The sequence below is a fragment of the Dermacentor andersoni genome, chromosome 6 (assembly GCF_023375885.2).
Source record: "Dermacentor andersoni chromosome 6, qqDerAnde1_hic_scaffold, whole genome shotgun sequence".
NCBI lineage: Eukaryota > Metazoa > Arthropoda > Arachnida > Ixodida > Ixodidae > Dermacentor > Dermacentor andersoni.
In genome coordinates this window covers 185618839-185623652 of record NC_092819.1, presented here as the reverse complement: position 1 = coordinate 185623652, position 4814 = coordinate 185618839, and the positions used below count along the sequence as shown (strand labels likewise).

General features: G+C 50.1%; 1 long non-coding RNA gene across 1 annotated transcript; it reads left to right on the top strand.

The window, feature by feature from the left end:
* LOC129382822 (uncharacterized) lies at positions 1 to 4289 on the top strand. Its single transcript, XR_008610860.1, has 2 exons — positions 1 to 103; positions 3293 to 4289. It is a non-coding gene; the product is annotated as an uncharacterized lncRNA (long non-coding RNA).
* The last annotated feature ends 525 nt before the right edge of the window (positions 4290 to 4814 follow it).

Sequence of the window (4814 nt, the reverse complement as noted above, 5' to 3'; positions counted from 1 at the left end):
GCGAATACACTGGCGACGAGGATGGGATCAGGACGGCTTGTCACTTGCTTCTTCGATTGCTGCTGAAGACGACTACCGCGGGGCCGGCGCTGCAATGGCGAAGGTGGGAAAAATTGATAACTTTGACGAAGGAAGCGATAGCTTCGAGTCCTGCTTGGAAAGATTTGAGCTTTACGTCTCGGCAAATGACATAGCTGAAGGCAGGAAACTGGCTGTATTCTTGACGGTAGTGGGTCCTCGAGTGTATGAGGTATTGAAGAACCTGTTGATTCCACATTCCCCATCAAGCAAAACGTATAACGAGGTAACGGCTCTAAAAAGTCACTATAGTCCCAGAAAGGCCGTGATAGCACAAAGGTGCCGATTTAACCAAAGGATGCAACTTCAGCAAGAGATTGTAGCCGAATTTGTGGTTCAGCTGAAGCACCTGGCCAGAAGTTGCGAGTTTGGGAAATTTCTAGACGAAGCACTTAGAGGCCGACTAGTTACCGGACTACGATGCGCCGATACACAACGGGAGCTGTTTACAGCTGAAGAGCTGACATTCGAACAAGCATGCAAAATCGCGTTAAACCGTGAACTAGCATCAACACAGACTCGGCAAATGGCACTAGAAGAGCACTAAGGCAGTTCACAAAGGCATTCCACATTAGAAGTTGATGTTCTAAGCAAGGCAGTCGAGCTAGGGACCGCTTCGAGGCAAGAATGAGTGCCTAGAGTGTTTCCGTTGCGGTAAACGTCACACAGCGAAAAGGTGCCGGTACCGCAAGTATAAGTGCCATAACTGCGGTGAGCAAGGTCACTTGAGAACAATGTGCAGACAGCGCCCAGGCAGAACAAAGGCACTGAATGCAATCGATAGCCCGGCAGACGATTCGGACGAAGAGCAAGAAATATACAGTATGACAAATAATAATTCAGCGTACTATGTCACTGTTCGGGTGGAAGGACAAGCCATAAAGATGCAGATAGACACAGGGGCTTCCGTCACCGTCATGCCTAAGTCGGTTTTTCAGCACAAGTTTCCGCAGCTGACTATCAAGAAAGCGACTGTTCCTTTAAGGATATATACGGGTGAGCTGGTGCCAGTTGTAGGATCAGTGAACGTGCGAGTCGAGCACGGCGATCAAACTGATATTTTACCTGTGCTGATAGTAGATGACGGGGGAAGAAGGCTGCCATGTCTGCTTGGTCGCAACTGTTTGACAAAGCTTAAATTAAACTGGCAAGAACTTCGAGCTGTAGAGCAAGACGATGCCGTGGATGAGCTAAAGAAGAAATTTGAGGCAGTGTTTTCAGCGCAGATAGGGTTCATAACGGGTTACAAGGCACAAGTTCATTTGAAGCCAAATAGCATGCCAGTATTTTGCAAGGCCCGTCCTGTGCCTTTTGCATTGAAGCAAGCTGTGTCTGAGGAACTTGATACCTTAGAACGGACTGGGGTATTGAAAAAAGTCACCAGAACCGATTAGGCAACCCCGTTAGCGGTAGTACCCAAGGATGGGGGAGCAAAAGTGCGGCTCTGTGGCGACTACAAGGTCACTGTGAACCCTGCGCTTCTGACTGAGCATTACCCTCTTCCATTGCCAGAAGACTTGCTCGCAACGTTAGCAGGTTCAAGGGTATTCTGTGTGCTTGACCTTGATACCGCTTACCAGCAAGTAGAACTTGACGAAGCTGCGAAGGCGATTTTAACTGTGAACACACACCAAGGTCTTTACCAATACCAGCGTGTCCCTTATGGCATTGCAAGAGATCCTGCCATATTCCAGTCGCTCATGGACAGGATTCTCAAAGGCGTCCCTCAAGTAGGGTGTTACATTGATGATGTCATAATTGGGGGCACGAGTGCTGATGACTGTCGGCAAAAGCTGGAAGAGGTGTTAACACGATTACAGGATCACAATGTGACGCTGCGCATGGAAAAATGCAAGCTGTTTTGCAGCGAAGTTCGCTACCTGGGCCACAGAATTTCAGCAGCGGGAATCAAGCCATTGGAAACGAAAGTAAGGGCGATAAAGGATGCACCCGAGCCCATGAATGGTACAGAACTGAAGTCTTTTCTTGGAATGGTAACATTCTACGCTAAATTCCTATCGGACTTGGCAACCGTAGCTGCGCCGCTCTACGAGCTGTTAAAGAAGGGCAAGCGTTGGAATTGGACAAGTAAATGCGCTCTCGCGTTTCGAGAAACGATCGAAGAACTTGCTCACGAGCAGTCCGGTACTTGCTTACTATGATCCAAAGCAACCCTTGGCGCTAAGCTGTGATGCGTCGCAGTATGAGCTCGGCGCGGTTCTTTTTCATATACTTCCGAATGGTACAAAAAAACCCATTGCTTTCGCGTCCAGGACCCTATCGCAAGCTGAGCGTAGCTATGCCCAGATCGAGCGACGAGCGTTGGCGATAATCTTTGCCCTCAAGAAATTTCATCGCTGTCTGTATGGGCGGGCATTCACGTTGTTCGCGGACCATCAACCGCTGATAAGCATCTTAGGGCCATGGAAGCAGGTTCCATCTTTGGCAGCCGCTCGCATGCAACGATGGGCTTTAATCTTGGCTTCTTATCGCTACGACTTGAAATATAGGAAAGGATCTCAAATGCAAGTTGCAGATGCACTGTCCAGACTACCTGCTTTAAGTGGAACCGGTATAGAGGAGACGGATACGCTCGCTGTTTTTGAAACTACGCCACTGACGGCTATGGATGTTGCTAAAGCGACCAAGTATGACGGCACGCTAAGCAAGGTTTACCGATATACACTGGAAGGATGGCCAGCACAAGTCAAAGACGCTGAACTGGTACCGTATTATAGCAGACGCGCGGAGCTATCGTTAGAATCGGGATGCGTCACGTGGGGAAGTCGTGTTATTGTGCCAACAACATTGCAAGATGCCGTGCTGGGACTGTTGCACTCAGAACACCCCGGGGCATCACGCATGAAGATGCTCGCTCGTAGCCTGCTATGGTGGCCAGGGCTAGATGCAGACATAGAAGAAGTGGTAAAAAGGTGGAGCATCTGCCAAGCGATGCAAAACAATGCTCCTCGTGCACCGCTCGAGCCATGGCCATTTCCCGCCCGATGCTGGCAGCGAGTGCATTTGGATTTTTTTGAATTTGAAAAAAACGACATTCCTTTTGTGTGCTGACTCGTTTTCAAAATGAATTGAGGTGTTCCCTATGAGCTCAACTACAGCCGCGAAGACTATCGAGCGTTTGCGAAGTCTATTTGCTTCTTACGGATTCCCCGAACAAGTCATTTCTGATAATGGTCCACAGTTTTCATCGCAGGAGTTCCAGGACTTCCTCGATGCCTGAGGCATCCGGCGCACGTACAGCCCGCCATACCATCCGGAATCCAATGGAGCTGCCGAGAGGATGGTGCAAACCGTCAAGAGGAGCCTCCGCAAGCAGCTGTTGCACGACAAGGGAGGAAACGGCAGACCGCTGCGGGAGAGGCTGGACGACTTCTTGCTGGCATATCGGACAACACCTAGCACAGTAACAGGCAAGTGGCCAGCCGAACTGTTTCTGAAATGAATGCCGCGCACGAGACTGTCCTTGCTAAGGCCCTCATTTCGCAATGACATGCAAAGCAAGCAAGAAGCAGTAAAGCGGCAGCATGACCAACGAAGATCGAGTTTCCGTTCATTCAGGGCAGGGGACTGCGTATACGTAAATACTGTCAGGCCAGAGAAAGTGTCCTGGACTGAAGGGTGTGTGGTGCGGCCAGTTAGCCCTGTGACCTATCTCGTAAAAACACAGAACACAGTCCGCCACGTTCATGTTGACCATTTACGCCCGCGCAGTTTCTAGCATGCAGGATCAAACGTGGGTGCGCAGGCCCCGAGAAGACACGGCACTGAGGACGTTGTGCGTCATCGGGAGGCCCCAACCATGCCCCAGCAGGCGTATCATGAAGCGGACACGGCAGCACCTCCCCCAGAGGATGCAATAATGCCGGAACCACCACCACCAGACGGGCAGGAATTGCCACTGCCTGCTCCCCACAATGACCATCCTCAGACGCAAGCCGAAGCGCCTTCCGACCCTCCACCAGTGCTGCGCCGAAGTCAGCGTGCCAGGAAACCACCAGACCGATATGGGTCTCACGATGTCCGCCAGTGGAGATAGTAATGACGACGACGATCTTAGGGGGGAGGAATGTGATGACGTAACGCCAAGTGCATGCCGTGCCGCTTCATCACGGGCACTGATATCAGCAGCGGATAAGTAACCGCTGCCTATAAAAAGCGTGTGCAAAAGAATAAACGCTGCTTCCTTGTTCTGCACCGGCCACTGTCGTTTTCTGGAGTACGGCTTCTCGGTTGCCGCACGCTACTACACTGAGCACCTACCTACAACTGTTTTTATGGGCACAGCATTGAAGCTGCAATTGAGGTAATGCCTAACACCACATGAAATACAAAGCACAATACGTCAACACAGAGAAACCAAAACAACTGCACACACTTCTCACCGAAATAAGACACAACACCTGCTTTGTTGCATCTGAGCTGAAACGGGTGAATCACAAATTCTGTGTCACATAACATATGAAAGAATTAGCTGCTACGAGAGAACCAGTGAGAATTATCTGGCGTGCTATGCATGCATCTTTAGCCTAATGGGTAAAGAATTGGGCTGCTGCACTAAGGACCCAGATTAACGACCCACCATCAGACACATTACTAACTATTATTGAGCATATCTGACTGGATGTTCGAAGAAGCCAGGAGACAGATCATGATAACGCTGTGCATAAGAGACAACGAAGCTGAACCCACGTTTTCTGCGTTGTGCTTGCAATGCT